Below are 18,416 nucleotides of genomic sequence, written 5' to 3' on the forward strand. Positions count from 1 at the left end.
AATGATTTCCATTAACCAAATCCACAAGAGGGCAACATAGAAACCAGATATCAACTTCTTAAATTGTGATGAGGTCTATCAATGCCAAGAAGAGATAGATGTTAGTCATAACCTACAGTAGGTGTCTTTGCTCCAGTTGGAAAGCTTGCATGGAAAACAAATTGTAGCCAGAAAAAATGGAATCAGAAACAGAAACGTTCATTGGTCCGAAAGCAAAAGCCTTAGAGCTGATATAGCCCAAGGGCACCATTTCTCCTGGGGATCCTGAGTCCACTGGTCAGGATTCAGGCTCCTCACAAGGTCAGTTCACCTTTTTGGACCAAAGTCATGGAACCTCTAAAACTGTAGTGTAGGGGCGCCTGGGTGGCTGAATCAGTAGAGCATGGGACTCTCAATTTCGGTGTTGTAAGTTTGAGCTGCATGATGGGTGTAGAGATTACTTAAAAATTCAAAAAATCTTTAAAAAATAAAATAAAATGGCAGTGTGTAGGGCAGTATTTAGACACAATGGCTTTTTTTTTTAATTTTTTTAATTTTTTTTTTTAAGATTTTATTTGTTTATTTGACAGAGAGAGAGCACAAGTAAGCAGAGAAATAGGCAGAGGGAGAGAGAGAAGCAGGCTCTCTGCTGAGCGGGGAGCCAGCCTTATGTGGGGTTCGGTCCCAGGACCCTGGAATCATGACCCGAGCCGAAGGCAGTTGCTTAACCAACTAAGCCACCCAGGTGCCCCTAGACACAATGGCTTTTTGAGGTTACTTCCAAACTGAGACCCAGGTTTTCAAGGAGAAGCAAGCCTGAAATTCAAGCATCCATGCACAACATAGCTAAGATTGGCACAGAGAGCACAGGGCCATGGCTGATCCCCTTCCTGGCACAATTTCCCATGAGATTTTTGCTAAGACTTTCCTTAGCGGTCAGTTAAATGGTACAAGAGGAAATATACCCCCTGTCATACAGCCATTCCTAAGCTAAATTCAGCAACCTACAGTCTACCAAACTTTGCTGCTTCATAACAATTATACAAGATATTCATTATTCTTTGCCCCATTTTATAGACTGGGAAAAGGAGTCTCCGAAGCTCTAAGTGATGTGCCCTAGTTTCTATCCTTGATCATGATGAGATGTGTGTCTAACTTCAAACGCAGCACTGTCGCTAGTAAACAAAGCGTCTGCCCTCAAGTTCCATTCGCGTTTTCAGAGTTGACAAGGAATTGTGGGGCCATTCACTCACTATCTGCTTTAAATTAGTGCCACCAGCATGCACAGCAAGGAAATTCAAACCCAAGAGGATACCCAATGCAGCTTAGCGTACATTCCCGCACGTGTAAGTCGAAGTGGGGCCGCTACACCCCCGGGGAGAGATTTGCTCATGGAACAAGGAATTACCACACAGGTCCCTGAGTGTCTGAAGTTTCCGGAAGGGAAGAGATGCCAAGGCAAACTTGACACCAGGGATCCCATACGTCCTTCCTCATGGATTGAAACTCAGCACCTGCCTTCACAACGCACACCCTGCTATCCTCTTCCTTATTTGGAAGGTGCTGTCGGAGCTCAGACCTGAAACGTGAACGGCCCTGCCGCTGGACAGACTGTATCGTGTGTCATGGGAACATCAGATCCAGAAAGAGACACTGCAGTGCATATGTGCTCGCCGCTCCGCAAAGCTCCACTCAGATCTCTGACGGCATGTCGGTGGTCACACCTGTGACCGTCGGTGCACTGAAGAGGAAATGTTGCCCAGCGGCAGCGGTGGGGTCTAGAAACATGACAGAGAATGTTGATCTCTTTCCCCCTTAACATCCATGTGAGCCCACTGGTTAATGAATAACCCCATCCATCCAACCACTGTTGACTCCTCTTTTCTTTGGAGATGTGCCTAATTGCACATGACTAAAAGGAATAGAGTTTAATTAATATATCTTGCAGCAGAGAAGCCAGAGGTCTTCTGCCCTCTCCAACAAAAAGGAGAGGGAGAGAATTTTTAAATATGTGTCCTTCACCAGTGTCTACAGTAAAAACTGATTTTAAAAAATTCATGATGGAGCTGCCTGGCTTGCTTACTCGGTACAGCAGGTGACTCTTGATGTCAGGCTGTGAGTTCAAGCCCCATGTCAGCATAGAGCTTACATTTTATTTTATTTATTTTTTAAAGATTTTTATTTATTTATTTGCCAGAGAGAAAGAAAGAGAGAGAGAGAGAGAGAGAGCAAGTGCACAAGCAGACAGAGTGGCAGTTAGAGGAAGAGAGAGAAGCAGGCTCTGCGCCAAGCAAGAAGCCTGATGTGGGACTCAATCCCAGGACCCTGGGATCATGGCCTGAGCCAAAGGCAGAGGCTTAACCCACTGAGCTGCTCAGGCATCCCTAGAACTTACACTTTAAAGAGTTATAAAAATTCACAATGGAGCAGCACCTTTCTGTAGTGATATAACCACCAGAAACACATTTCCTTAGGAAAATGTTCCTACCAATTCGCAAAGCACTAAGGACAGGAGCTGGGGAAACCAGATGGAGGTCAGCAACAGTCGTTTGCATGACCTTTCTCTTTTTACACTTTCAAAATAAAATACCTATCTTGTCAGGGTTTGATACTGTCAGGAATATATCTTATTCGCAGAGTAATTTACATAAAGGAGTACGAAGATACACATGTTCTAATCAAGTCTTCACTATTCCTTTATTTTTTTTTAAAGATTTTATTTATTTATTTGACAGAGAGAGATCACAAGTAGGCAGAGAGGCAGAGAGAGAGAGGAGAAAGCAGGCTCCTCAATGAGCAGAGAGCCTGATGCGGGGCTTGATCCCAGGACCCTGGGATCGTGACCTGAGCTGAAGGCAGAGGCTTAACCCACTGAGCCACCCAGGCACCCCCTATACCTTTATTTTTTGAACTACACTGGCCAGTCAGTCTTTGCTTATGACTGACACGCCATAGGAAGTAATCCAAAGTGTCAGTCTCTGATACACTTTGCACAAAATAGGGATTTTTAAAAAATTATTGCTGATTTCTTCATTCACTGACATAGTCATTCATATAAGCAATACATGTAATTCCTAGGGTGCGTCCATGACTGACTTTTTTTTTAAGATTTTACTTATTTATTTGACAGAGAGCATGAGTGGAGAGAGGGCCAGAGGGAGAGAGACAAGGCAGGCTACCCGCTGAGCAGGGAGTCCGATGCGGGGCTCGATTGCAGGACCCTGAGATCGTGGCCTGAACCAAAGTCAGACACTTAACCAACTGAGCCACCCAGATGCCCCCATGACTGACATCTTTACTAGCTTATTTAATAGGTGGGACCAGCAGCCTCATGAGTCCCTCACTCAGTTCTCCCGCAGATGGAAGCCTTTGACACACGTCCACCACCTCTACTGAGGTGCCTGCCCAGAGAGCAGCCTCATCCTGGAAGGTTTACTCAACTGTGCCATATTTTAAGATTAATATTTTGGAAGAACATTACTAATTTGGGTATTCTGTATTATTGATTGTGTATCCCCAACTGCAATCCCATTTTTGAATATGTAATGGTCCCACTATGTGACAGGTTGCATGAAGGAACTTTTTTCCTAAAGATTTATTTACTTATTTTAGAGAGAGGGAGAGTGTGAGCAGAAAGAGGAGGGGCAGATGGAGAGAGAGAGAGAGAGAGAGAGAGAATCTCAAGCTAACTTAACACTGAGGACGGCGCCAGTCTCCAGGCTTGACCTCAGGAGCCCGAGATCATCACCTGAGCTGAAATCAGGAGTCTGCACTTAACCCACTGAGCCACCCACGCACCCCACACGTGAATGAACTTGTAAATAATGGAAGCTTGGATGAATGAATGAATATGCTTGTTTCCTCATCTGATCCCTTGAAAACGTCTCTTTAATATGCCCACCCCTTTCATTTCATCACCGAGAAGCAAAGAAGGCTGAATCTCTATTGATATTTTCAAGGAATTTTTAAGCAACTTTTTAGTTTTGTAAAAAATGATGCATATGCATGATATGTGTATCAAACAATACAATAACTTTTTAAAGTTTTTAAAGTCACCACAGATCCCTATATCAGAAGTAAGCACTCACCACATTTTGTTGAACTATTTTAATATCTGTGTGTGTGTGTGTATACATAAATAGATCATTCCCTTCCAAGTTACTAGAAAGGCATAATGGATATATCTAAAATAATTCAATGGAAGAACTCTGTACATAAAAATACTTTGTTAAATGTCCGAGAAACCTGGGCAGGGAGTGGTCCTATGTGAAGGCTAACATATTACTTCAGCTTGGGTTCTAATGGCATGGGAAAATTCTCTGATGGAAATTTGTTGCTAAGGTCGAAATAATGGAATGTGTACGACAATGTGCAGCCGCTTCTCAAAGTTGGCTAGAATCTATTTTAGGTATTAAAGATATATCCAAGTACAGAAGATAAACTGAGAAGCCATAATCTAATATTCTTTCTTCTAAGATTTTATTTATTTATTTTAAAGAATGAGCGCATAAGTGGGGGGAAGGGCAGAGAGGGAGGGACAACGTCCAGCTGACCCCCCGCTGAGCACAGAGCCTGTCACTGGGTTTGATCTCAATACCCTGAGATCACGACCTGCGGTGAAATCAAGAGTTAGACACCTAACCGACTGAGCCCCCATAATCTAATATTCTCCAGAAATTTCCAAATGGAAGCAATGCTTCCTGAATCCATTTTCAGTTTTCTGTTCCTTTCATCAGGAGTAGAACACTGTTTTCATTTTTATTAATTTTGGTTGTTTTCAGTGGCCTCTGTACTGGAGAGAGCATTTGGCATGTTCCTGCTGGGTGGATGCTCACTCCCTCTCAGCGCTGGGGGTGAAGGAGGCAATAAGGTAGAGGGAGCTGCAAACGCAGGGGAGAGTGGAAAATATGGAAGGCTCGTTTGCCAGCCTACTGAGAGTTGATAATTTTTACATTTTCATCTGAATCAATAGAAACGTTGAGAATCAACTTTATACTGTGAAACAGACCAAACAGAACTCTGGGTTCGGATTATGTGAAGTGGACAGCTCCCTGCGCAGGGCTGCGTGGCCCCTTCTCCCTTTAGACAGTATGAGTCCAAGCCGAGAACTTCACCGGGGATGGCAACCCGCTTGCAGACTGTTGAGTCCCCTGGACCAGCAACACCTGTCAGATGGCAGGGTCCCCGAAAACAAAAGGCTTTTGTTGACAGTTGGCACCATCTGTGAAATACCCCCACAGCTGCTGTCCACATTCTATTTGTTTCCCCTTCATCAAAAGTGGGAGAAAGGGGGATGCTCAGATGTTATCCTACAACTAAGGAAAGGGCCTTCCTTCTCAGAGCGGGAAGGCACGGTCTCCACAGTCAGTGACAGCGGGACAGATCCCCAGTAGGCAAGCCCATCACGGTGCCTGCAGACAATCTCTGGTCTGGCTCCATCCAGGCCTGCTTAAGAGTGACCACAGCTCACTTCTCGCCCTGTTGGCGGGAGATCTAATGTTCCACGCTGCATCATTTTATGCCATCTGGTTTCATGTCGACCGTCGATTAAAAACTCCAACACTGAGCACTGCTGTTCAAGGAAGGACAGAAGAAACACTCAACTGCTCACATGACTACTTTGTCAGAGTCTGAGAAAATATTTACATTTTGTGCTGGGGCCCAAATAGCTAATAACCACTTGCTTTCCTGCTTCTCGGTTTCTCCTTGTCATGAGTTTGCACTTCACAATGTATCACAATCGGAGAGCTGACAAATAACAGAGAAGAACCAAATCTCACACACAGACACACACACACACACTCACAGGCCTGAGACCTTAGGGTGTAATTTTACCGTCATGGAGGCACACATTTGCACCTTGCCATAAAAATCAGTTTATCTGAATGTCAAAAGTCTTGGGAGGAATAACTTCATTTCCTCCTTTAGCAACTTGCAATAGTTAGGAAATCAGTTGTTTGGCTCTGGAAAATCTGGGTACAAGCTCTTGTGCTCTTCAAGCTAACCACATCTACTTTGTTAATTATTTGGGGTGGTTTTCTGTGATCTCATCCATAGGCTAACAAGGGCTTTGGTCTAATGGCAGTTGCAAGAGAACTTGAAAAGTGTGAATTTTATGAACTGTCAATGGCAACTCAACAGAGTACAGGAGATCCCCCCTCTACCCGCACCATATTTAGGTAAATAAGTATGTGTTTATCCATTTCCTTGTTTCCTGTGTGTTTCACTTTCAAAGGAAATTTGAGAAATAAGGCAGAACTTTTGGATTTCTTCTGTCTCCAAACACAAGATTCGGGGTTCTCTTAAAAGTCATAACTCTATAGCTTTTTCTACATTACGTACACTTAGTTACGCATGTTCTATATTTATAATCCATTTCTTATTTGTACTGGCATTTCCTTTACATGACCTCAAAGGACCCATTTATTTATTTGTGCTTGCTTTTGTTATTTATTTTCTGCAGGATTATAAAATCATGTCTTCTTGTTCAGCCCAGCTCTGCTGTATAACCATTCACATGAGGGTCAGCCCTGGCTTTGGTCCTTGCCTCCAGACTAACAAAGGAGATGCCTCCTTTGTTGGTTCAAGTCAGCCACACCTTACCACAGCTCCCTCTCTTCAACCTTTCTCCAATCTCTGAGCCTGGTAGAGCTGTAATTTACCTCTAGGCAATGCTTTCTTCCTTTGTCTAAAAAATCACCATTTAGCTGCATGCAGAAGGCATCTCCTACTCTCCTGGGCCACCACCTTTGCTGGGTTCTTGCCCTGGTCCCCGGTCAGCTGGCAAACCATTGAAGAAAAAAAAAAAAAAAAAAAGATACACATAAAAAAACAACAAAACAAAACTCTCTCTGGTCTTTTTCGTTCTTTCTTTCTCTCAACTGTTCTCCACTCATGGAATCTTGTCATGCATGTTGCTGAGTTATGGAAACCACTATCTGCCAAGGTCAGTCTGAACTACAGCCCTCTGCTGGGGCCCGATTTGTCCCCATCTAACTCTGAATATGCTGCACGTGTGCAAAGCCTGCTCTCCATTCCGTCTCACCCAGGTCATCGATAAAGATGTTAAACAATACTGGGCCCAGGTCCAACCACTGAGCAACACCTGTTCTGTTACTCTGCGTATCACTGATCCATCGACAGCCACTCTCTGGGTAAACACCTCCAGCCTGGCACGCCGGAATGCTCGGCGGGCGTTTTCCCCTGGGAAACCTCGTATATATCTCCGGAAATCATTCCCGGTTCAAGATGTTTCGAAAGTGAGAAACAAGCACAAATATGTAATAGAATGTGAAATCATTTTCTATGGGAAAGAGAAGGACCATGAGGCTTCATCAATGTGTTTGGGTGTATGAGAAAATATGGCCATGGATCGATCTGTAAGGGGGCTGGGTTGAACAGACTCGTAGCTACCCTCCACTTATCCACAAGCCCCAATGCTTACTAACAGGTTGTTTGCAGAGCGCACATTGCAGTTAACTTCCAAGGGCAGTGTGGAACCCGCAGCAGTCACGACACACCATTCGCTTTTCTCTGTGCCACGTTTTCCTACATGATATTGTTCTCCATCTAGCGGCTTTAACGAAACATTTCTGACTTGTTGACATCTTTCTCATGTATAGTTTCTACCTTAAAATGAAACTAAACCGAAGCAGAATGTGGGGCTAAGTTGAAGAGGGCCCAGTCCCAGGAGTGAGGGTGGCCTAAATAGCATCATCTAGAATTTTATTTTCCTATTGACCATAAGAGTCACACGTTGGGATGAGATCTGCCCAGTGGGCACTTTATCTTTCCTCAAAGCCCTGAACTCCAAAGGTGCCTCAGTGTGCTCCCTCGCCTCTCCCCATCATGGAAGAGCCCCTCAGGTGTCTTCCGCACCCTGGGCTGCAGCTGGGAGGGGACCCCAGGAGCTGTCCAGCCCCAAGTCTGTCCTGGAGGAGCCACAGCTCATGGCTGAGTGTAGGCTGAATCCCCTCTCCCCACTAATGTGTGAACGCATGATTGCATGCCCTGTGTCCTCGTCTGTGAAACGGAGGTAAATCATTACTTCAGGAGGTGTTGCAAGGATTTTTAGTAACTTAATATGTTTAAAAAATAAAACACAATATTGCCTGCCACAGAGTAGCAGGTCAGCTTAAAAATCCTAGAAGCCCATGGTATTCTTGCCAAATGTGGCTTCATCTAATGATGAGACGACATCAGACCAACTGGAATTGAGGGACATTTTACCAAAGAATAGTCATAATGAATACTAGACTGAGGAGCTCTCAGAGATCGGAGGAGACTTTGGTGATGTCACCAATAAATGCAGTGAGGGAATCTGGGCTGGATTTGGGGGTAAAGAAAGGACATCAGGGGACAGAGTTAGTGAATTTCAGCTAAAAGCTAAGATTTAGTTAATCCACCTTGCCAATGGCCATGCTCTGTTTTTGATAAAGGTGCTGTTGTTGTGTGATGTGCAAACTACACAAGGATTCTCTGCAACTTATCTGTATGTCTAAAATAATTTGAAAACATTTCCGTTTTCACCTGGTTGGCTCATTTGGTTAAGTCCGACTCTTGGTTTCAGCTCAGGTCATGATCTCCGTGTTGTGGGGTCGAGCCCCACATCGGGGGCCATGCTCAGCTCAGAGACTGCTCAAGACTCTTTCCCTCTGCCCCTCCCCCTTCTCAGGGGTGCTCACTTGTTCTCTCTCTCTTCCTCTAATAAGTAAATAAATAAAAGATTTAAAAACCTGGAAAACACTTCAGCATTATTTTTTAATGTAAAAATTATTAAAGTTCTATTTAGTGTTTTGAAACTGCATGGAGGGGAGTGTAACTTGTTCTTCCTTACTGCTCTTCATGCCTTCTTTACATTTTTATCACTTTATTTTATTTTTTTAAAGATTCTATTTGTTTATTTGGGAGAGAGAGAGCATGAGAGGGGAGAAGTTCAGAGGGAGAAGCAGACTCCCCACCGAGCTGGGATCCCCATGTGGGGCTCGATCCCAGGACTCCCAGGTCATGACCTGAGCCAAAGGCAGTTGCTTAGCCAATGGAGCCACCCAGGGGTCCCCGTTTTATCATTTTAAACACCAGCCTTTTAGAGAGGGCTGCATGGAAGGTGAGGCCCCGCTGAGTTTGCTTTGCCCGCGGGCAGGTGACGGTGGCCCCAGGAGGGGCAGATGCAGTGGAGTCCAGAGCTGCGTGGGGAAGGGGAAGTGGGGCTGGGTCCCACAAGCCTGGACCTGTAAGGGAGAGCAGAGAAAAGGAGCAGAAGTCCAAGGGGACCAGGTGACCGCAGAGAGTATGTAAATGGATCACACTCCAGCATCTTGGCTTGCAGCTGGGAGCGATCTGGTCCAGAGAGAGATCTGGGGATGGGGACAGGAGCACAGAGTGGCTGGAACAGCACCCTGGGGGTCCAGTGGGGGCTCCAGGAGCTGCTCCCTACCCTCCTGAGCAAGACGAAGGGCGGCTTCCCCGGGACCCAGGCAGGCTGACAGAGAGACTAGAGCACATGAGAAATTGATCTTCCTCTGGTTTATTTCCTCATGAATGGATGAACAAGGTCATAAGAGAAGAGAGAGTGGTGGGGAGTGAAGTGGGGGTCCAGGGAGATGCCAAAGGTTGTGAAATGGTCCCGTGGAGGGTGGCCAGCAAATCCCCCAGGAAAACAGAGCCCAGGGCTCCCTTGAAGTACATGGTCCTCAACTCAGAGCTCATTCTCCCTGGTGGTCACTTTCCTCCAGTCCCTGCCCATTCCTCCAGCGGGGCTGAGGACACAGGACCCAGGGCCTTCAGGGGAGGCCAGGAGGTGGGTGGATGGGCCAGCAATGAGGGCACGCAGGGAATGCCTTCCAGGGCCCTGGCGCAGCTGACTGCAGCATCTGGCAGATCAGAGGACACCACCTGGAGATTTGGTTTTATTGCAGAGGATTGGGGAGCCTGGGTGGCTCAGTCTTTAAGCCTCTGCCTTCAGCTCAGGTGGGATGGAGCCCTGCATTGGGCTCCCAGCTCAGTAGGAAGCCTGCTTCTCCCTCTCTCACTCCCCCTGCTTGTGTTCCCTCTCTCGCTGCGTCTCTGTCAAATAAATAAACTTAAAAAAAATAATAAATAATAATTGAAGAGCATCCCTGCCCCATTCCCTTCCCACACACTTTCCCTAGGGGGTGGGAAGGAACCTCAGAGCAGCAGTGCATGAGTCTCAGCTTGTGGGAGCCAGAAGCAGCACCCAGTCCTCAGGGCGCATGGGCTGCGTTGCCAACGCAGAGTTCAAGGCCACAAAGCAAAGGGCCAAGGACCCACAGGATGGTTTGCTCTAGGGATGCAAATGTCCTGGGGCCCTCAGCTCTGATCTTCTCTTCCCCCACACCTGGCCTTGGTCTTTGTGCTTCCCCCCCTGATCCCCAACTCTGGAGACATGGGTTTTTAGCTACCTCGTGGCCTGCACTGTGACTCTACCTCTCAGCTAAGCCTTTGGTATCAAAACGCCATTTTTCAAAAGGCAACACGATTAGGCTTGTTCTCTCCAGAAACCAGCTTCCAGAATGTGCTCCTGGCTGTGTAGGCAGCTCCTGGGGTCAGACTTGCTGGGCGACTCCCCACTCCCTGCTCTGGCTGTTTGCCTTCCTCCCCGCTCCGCCTGGGCTGACTTTCCCGGGGCACCTTTTATTCCTCGGGACAGCAGACATCAGCTTACTTTCTTCTCTCCTGTCCTGTAAAATTGGAAAAAAAAAAAAAAAAAAAAAGGGCGGGGGACTTTTAGGTCCATCCCAAAAGGCAGTGTGGACCCCAAGGTTACATTAGCTTCAGATCAAAAATACATCACAAATGCTTGGTTCAGGATGAGACCTTCCATGGGTCGCAGAGCCAGCAAAGAGGCCCAGGCTGTTCTTGCGGGTCTTTAAGCCTGAATCACAGTTAGGGTTCCTCGAGGGGAGCTCTCGGCTTTTCTGCAGCAGGATACTGATACTGACTCATTCCCCCTCGTCTCCCCTTGCTTCCTGCAGTCCTGGGACAAGAGAGGCAATCGTGGTATATTTTTGTTGAATGAAGAGAGAAGATTCCAGAAAAGAGTCCTTCCAGGTAACATCTGAGTGTGTGCCCAGCAACACAGCTGTATCGGCTCTGACAAAGGGAGGTCAGCCTGGGCACCTGGGGCAGCCTCGTCCAGGAAAAAACCTGGAGAGAGAGTGAGAAGGTGCACCAAAGCAGAGACCGAGACATAAGGAACTCCGGAAGAGACAGTGGTCATGACGAATGGAGTCCCAGGAGTCAGAGTTGAAGTATTTTCTCCCGAGGGTACTCCTGCTTTACTGGGTCCCCTCAGTCTTGGATAGGACAGTCACAGGACAGAGAAAACGGCCATTGGGTTGATGTCACTGCTGTTTCTGTGGGCTTCTCTCTTTGCTCTCAGCAGAACCACGAGCAGGTTCTGGAAGCTAGCCTCTGGAGAGAACAGGCCCAGTCTGTAAGAGAGACTTCTGCCTCTGTCTCCCCTGGTGTCTGTGGGGACATTAAAGAAATGGAAAACAAAACCTCAGGCCCCAAAATGGTGTCCCTTGGGTCAAGGCCCCGAGTCAGGAAGCCAAGACTTAATACCTAACCCAACCACAGTCTCCCCGCCCCCCTGCCCCGCCAGGAATGCCGCTTTTAACCAGCCCACATGGAATTTCAGGTCGATACTAGGAATGTAATGATACCCCCTTCTGCTCCCCTTAGGAAGGCAACCTTGCCTGAACAATGCATTCTTTGCTGAAAAATGTCTTTCTTCTTCTTTTTTAATGCCATCTCGCTGCCTTTCAAAACCTTCCTTTTGTTGAGCTTCCTGGAGCTCTCCTCTCCTTCTAGGTGGGATGCTGCCTGATTCATGAATCATTTAGTAAAGCCAATTAGATCTGAAAATTTTTCAAATTTACTCAGTTGCAATTTTGTTTCTCAGCAGCTGTCAGCCTGGTGCCCCCCAAAGCTGGCTCACTCCCCCCAACCCCACATTCTTCGCTCCCACTCTCTGGAGCCACACAAGATGGACCCTCCTTGGGAAGAAGCCAGAGTTCTCAGAGGAATATCGGGCACCTACAGAGATGCACGTGTGCTCCTCACCTGTGGCTGAAGCACTTGGTATCTCTACTTCGTAAAATACTTTCCCTGAGTCCCAGCAGATACCCCCCAAGATGTCACCAGTGACCGCTGTGCCCTGAAACTCAGAACTTCAATTCTGCTGTCTCGGATCTGACTGCTTCCAACAGCGTCTTCTCCCATTTCCTGGGGTGTCGGTTAGACCCTTGTACCCATAGGACTGGGGGGGGTGTCTAGAGTCCGGAGACATGGTGGACTGACTTCTCTCTGGGCCCTGTGCTAGCAGAGCCCCCCTCAGCCAGACTTGGAGGCAAAGAGGGACATGCATGGTCGTCTCTGTCTGATGACCACCTCCAGATTACCCCAAAGGACTCGGTCTGCAGCAAGGGCACACCACAGGAGGCGACCTCGAAGGAACCCTGCAGCCACGTGCCCCTGATGGGGCATCCTTGTAATACCAAAAAAGGGCCAGGCCATTCAAACCTCTACAGAGAAAACCTGGAAAGCGTTTCCCCGGGGGCCATGTGAGCCGATGCCGCCCACCTTGCTGGAAACATCCGGAGACGCAAGTAGGATCACATCTGGCTCCCGAGAAGTAGCGGAGAGTAACCAGGAGGGAGTGACCCAGAGAGCCATCACTCTGCTGGGACTAGGTATGGGGAGAAGAGAGAAGGCAGAGTCACTGGGAGCAGAGAGGCCATCTAAGAAAGGTAGTCCCAGCAAGGCTGGCAGCCCTGTGAGCCTGAGGAGGGGTTCCACTAACCCAGAAACACTGAACTGGTTTTGTTTTGTTTTGTTTTGTTTTGTTTTGTTTTGTTTTGTTTTGTTTCCGCGTGCACTATGTACATGAACTTGGTTCTCATTTTCCCTTAAATGCATATGAAAACAGTGAACATATCAGGACTCCAAAACCAGCAGGCACTCCAATCCCACCCCAGGGCCCCTCCCCGCCCCCCACCATTGCTTGTTGCTTGCTGCGCTCGTGTCCTTGTTCTCATCAACACGTCAGGACCCCGGGGTCCTGGTCACTAAGGCACATTAGGGTTGGGCCGCAGGTCTGTCTGCTCCTTGCACAGTCAGTAGCGTGAAAACAGCAGCGTGATAACATACGAGGTGAAGTATAAGGAAACATCAAAAAGGACCTGTCGTTAGGAGAAGGAAAGGAAAAGTGAGTTGGGGGAAATCGGAGGGGGAGACGAACCCTGAGAGACTGTGGACTCGGAGAAACAAACTGAGGGTTTTGGAGGGGAGGGGAGTGGAGGGTTGGGTGAGCCTGGTGGTGGGTATTGAGGAGGGCACGGATTGCATGGAGCACTGGGTGTGGTGCATAAACAATGAATCTTGGAACACTGAAAAAATTTTAAAAAATTAAAAATTAAAAAATTAAAAAGTACCTGTCAGGTTCGGTGCGATTTAGTAAGGGGAGGGAGCTCGGGGCTTGCAGGAGGTATGAGGAGCATGGAGGGTTGTCTGACACTGATAATCCCCGTCTCCTTTCTGGATAAGGTAAGCCGTCCTTTCTAGGGAACTATTATTCAAGCCAGTCCAAGAGTATAACAGGCAGAAGGTGGAAACGTGCTGTGCTGAAAGCCAGGCTTCCTGTCCCTCTCTCACGTGGGGGCACCACATGTTGACTGAGGATTTGAGGACAGGAACCCCTCCAACAGAATGTGTGGTCTCCAGCCCTCTGCTCTCCCCGAGATTAAATGTTGGCTGCCGGGGATAGATTTTTATTCTGTATCTGCACGTATCTTCAGTTTATTCCATAGAATTTTTCTTAAAGAGCTCTACTAAGTAGAATTGACATTTAAATGTACACTTTGGTAAGTTTTGATATCCCTGCAGTCAACATAAGTGATCAAAGCCGTCACCCTTGGATTTCTCATGCCCTTTTTAATTGTTCCGTTCAGGGCATTTTACCAGCCTTCCCCTGTCCAGGCAACCGCTGATCTGCTTTCTACCAGGATAGATTAATTTCCGTTGTATAGAGTTCAATATAAATGGAATCATGCTGTTGTCTCATACTCTTTTTGTCTGGCTACCTTCACTTGTCCTCAAAGTATAATTACTTGGAGATTTTGCCAAGTAATTGGCAAATTACTTGCAATCGTTGCATTGCAATCCTGTGATTTGTAAGAAATACATATCGTTCCTTGCCCCCGGTTCCTGGCTCACAGCTCCCAAACGCTTGGAATTCCCCAAGTGATAAGAGTAATGGGAACATCTTCTGTTATAATATTCGGTCTCTCGTGCTTAGTTCCCAAAATCGCTTCAGGGCCGTAAGGGCGAAGCAGGCGTCTTGTCATTCATGAAGAACCCCTTTCAACTTCAGTCGCTTTAATGTTAATGAGGTAATTTTTGGAAAGCTCTGGAGCAGGGGGCTGGTTGCCAGGGGAACCAAACCTGGCACTGGAGGAGGGTTGGAATATTGAGTCCACGGACCCCCCGCCCAGACCTCAGGGGAGGGAAGAGGATGTGGAGATTGAGCTCATTCTCCAATGGTGTGTGATCTAATCGATCGGGCCTGTGTAATGACATTTCCATCAAAACCTAAAAGGACAGGGCCACCTGGCAGGCTCAGTCAGTAGAGGATGTGATTCTTGATCTCCAATTGGGAGTTCAAGGCCCTTGCTGCGTGTGGAGCCTACTAAAGTTAAAAAATAAATTAAAAACAAAAAAAAAAAAAAAAAAAAAACAAAGCAAAAAGGACAGGGTTCAGAGAGCTTCTGGGTTGTGAAGACATGAATGTTCCAGCAGGAGGGAGCTCAGAGAGCGGGTAGAAGCACTCACCCTTTTGCTCATAATTTGCCCTGTACTTCTGTTTCTGGCTTGTCCTGAGTTACAGCCTTTTAAATAAACTGGTAACCTAACAAGTAAAACTTTTCTCTGAGTTCTGTGAGCCACTTTGGGCGGTTAGTCAAACCCAAGGAGCTGGAACTCCAATCCAGACCCATAGGCAGTGGGTCCAAACCACGGGACTTATATCTGGCTTCTGAAGTGAGTGAGAGTGTGTGTGTGTGTGTGTGTGTGTGTGTGTGTGTGTGTGTGTGTTGGGGCCAAGAGGTGCAGTCCTATAAGACTACAATTGCAAACTATGGGGGTCTCATGCTGTCTCCCCATGGGTATTGCCAGAACTGAGTTGCTCGATGGGTTCCCCATATACATGTTGGAAAGTGGGTGCAGAACCCAAAATGTGCATAGTAAATTCTTTCTTACTGATAAATAGTATTTCATTGTGTGATGACACTGTCACGTGTTTTTCCATTGGTCCATCATACACGGGGTTATTTCCGGCTTAGGACTGTTGCAGAGAAGGCGGTTGGGAACATTGGTCTGTGAGTCTTTGTGTGGACACATACTTTCCTTTCTCTTGTGTAAATTCCTAAGAGTACAATGGCTGGATCCTATGGTAAGTACAAGTTAATGTGTAAGTTATTTCCAAACTGTCTTCCAAGCAGCTGTATCATCTTTACATTCCTCTAGGATGTGGATGAGAGTTTAGCTTCGCCCCCTGCTCTCCAATGCTTAAGATGGTCAGTTTCTCTAATTTTTGCTATTCTACTAGGTGTGCAGTGGCATTTTCCTGTGGTTTATTTTGCATCATCCTTCTGAGCATGTTTTCACTGGTTTCGGCCCAGATCATGATCTCAGGATGGTGAGATCGAGCTCTGTGTAGAGTTTTGTATTCAGCTCAGTCTTCTTGAGGTTCTCTATCTCCCTCTTCTGCCTCTCCCACTCCCCCCAGCTCTCATTCTCTCCTACTCCCCCTCTCTCTCTAAAATAAATAAATCTATCTAGATAGGTAGGTAGATAGATAGATAGATAGATAGATAGATAGATAGATATAGATGTTGGATTGGTTCCCTGCCAGGTTTCTAGCTCTTGCGACCTAAATAATCGCAACCCCAGGTGACAGGTCCAGGCAGAACCAGTCCTGCTGAAGATCTTGAGGGCAAAGTGGAGTCCAGATTAATGAGGGTCCCTGAGGAGTAAACACAATACTTAGATCTGACTTTTTCCAGGCACTGGGAGCCACTGAAGAATCATCCAGGAGAGTGATGTCAGTTGGTGGCTTGAGGCAGGGCTCATGTCCCTTCAGGTCATTCTAAGACAGCCTGAGCCCTACAGGAGTAGAAGGTGGCACTGGAGGCTGGTGCTGTGGTTCAGGTGAGAAATTATGAGTGCTTGAAGCATTGGTCTGAACATCACGGAACTGTGGGTCATTTTCTGGTCCCACTGAAGGAAGAGGGAGGTGTCTTGTGCCTACTTCCTCTTAGGCATTAGACACGTCTGTCAGGCTAAACGAGGTTGGTTCCAGCGGCCTCTGACGGTTTTCCTTGGCCCTGAGAACATCATTCCTCTGTCTATTCTTTTTTTTTTTTTCCCAAGATTTTATTTATTTATTTACAGAGATCACAAATAGGCAGAGAGGCAGGCAGAGGGGGAAGGGGAAGCAGGATCCCCGCTGAGCAGAGAGCCAATGTGGGGCTTGATTCCAGGACCCTGAGATCACGACCCGATCTCAAGGCAGAGGCCCAACCCACTGAGCCACCCAGGTGCCCCTCCTCTGTTTATTCTTATCAACTAGAGCTGCCAAGTAACCAAAACAATGAAGAAGGAATAAAGATTGAAGTCCAAAATTGGGGGCTGACTACTGCTGACTTGCAACTCACCAGACCGAGAAACAATCATGGACCACCTCCTCAAGTGTCCGGAACTGACCTTGTATCACGTGAAAGTTTAGACTTTTCCCATTTTTGTGATCTCTCTTCCATGCAGAGTAACCATGGCAGAATATGCCAGTACTCCTAACCATGTTGTCTGAGACAACAAATATCTGAGCGTGCCAGTTTTCCATGCATGTCTCAGCGGCCTGGGGTGACCTCTGAAAATGGTTCGCTATTCACTTGACCGGGAAAACCCTATGAAATCATGCAAGTCAAAAGGTTCAAATCTCCGTGTTCACTTTAAGAATACACGTGAAACTGCCCAGGCCATCAAGGGTATGCATATCCGAAAAGCCACCAAGTATCTGAAAGACATCACTTTGCAGAAGCAGTGCGTGCCATTCAGTCGCTACAATGGTGGAGTTGGTAGGTGTGCCCAGGCCAAACAGTGGGACTGGACACAAGGTTGGTGGCCCAAGAAGAGTGCTGAATGTTTAAAAACGCAGAGAGTAATGCTGAACTTAAGGGTTTAGATGTCGATTCTCTGGTCATTGAGCACATTCAGGTGAACAAAGACCCCAAGATGCGGCATAGGACTTACAGGGCTCATGGTTGCATTAACCCATACATGAGCTCCCCTGCCACATTGAGATGATCCTTACTGAAAAAGAGCAGATTGTTCCTAAACCAGAAGAGGAGGCTGCACAGAAGAAATAGATATCCCAGAAGAAACTGAAGAAACAAAAGCTTATGGCCCGGGAGTAAATTTGCACAGAATAAATGCAATTAAAAAAAAAGAGAGAGATGGGAAATCTTATGGTCTCCATGGCCAGGGCACCCACAGACACTTTGCTTTGTTCCAGCCCCTTGCAGCCCAGAGCACAGAGAGCCCATCTCTCTACCTGGGAAATGCACCTCCATTCCTCCTAGTTCTAGAGCTCAAGATATTGCCTGGGGAGCATTCCCTGTATTCTCTTGAATTCCCTTTTCTCTAGAAAAGGACATCTGGGTGGCTCAGCTGCTTAAGCATCTGCCTTCCACTCAGGTCATGATCTCAGGGTCCTGGGATCAAGCCCCATGTCAGGTTTCCTGTTCAGCGGGGAGTCTGCTTCTCCTCTGCCTGCTGTGCCCCCTACTTGTGCTCTCTCTTGCTTTCTCTCTCAAATAAATAAATAAAATTTTTTTAAAGAAGAAAATAACACCTCTCTAGAGAGATTATGTTTTGGAAAAGGGAAATCCATCCCTTCTTCTTTTCTCAACTCAACTATATACACTTTTGTGCAATACACACACTCACGCATAGGCACGGACACACACACACACAGGCAAACACGTGTGTACACACATACATGTTCAGAAACAAGCATACACATGCCTATACACACACACAGATCCGTACACACATACAAACCCACAGCCGTAAACACACGTATAATCTCTTCCACACACATGTACACACACACTCAGATTCCCTGCCGGTAACCAGGCGAGCCGCAAGACTCGACACTCCGCTGCCAGGAGGAGAAGCCCTGAGATCTCCTCATCTGCTGCTTTATACCTGCGGGTAAGTCGTCCTCACCAAGCCCTTCCAGCGAAGATGGTATCACACAGGAAAGGGAAAGACGGGACAGCCCACCGATCGCGTTCAGCCCTTCCTCACCCGTCGGGGCAGAACGTGCGCGCCTGAGAAGTGAACTGGGGAAACCA

The 18,416-nt window shown here is 47.0% G+C and overlaps 1 pseudogene; it reads left to right on the plus strand.

Annotated features, from left to right (window-relative positions):
• Positions 1 to 16,846: 16,846 nt before the first annotated feature.
• Positions 16,847 to 17,474, plus strand: LOC131830364 (large ribosomal subunit protein uL22-like; annotated as a pseudogene).
• The last annotated feature ends 942 nt before the right edge of the window (positions 17,475 to 18,416 follow it).

The sequence above is a fragment of the Mustela lutreola genome, chromosome 4 (assembly GCF_030435805.1).
Source record: "Mustela lutreola isolate mMusLut2 chromosome 4, mMusLut2.pri, whole genome shotgun sequence".
Taxonomy (NCBI): Eukaryota; Metazoa; Chordata; class Mammalia; order Carnivora; family Mustelidae; genus Mustela; species Mustela lutreola.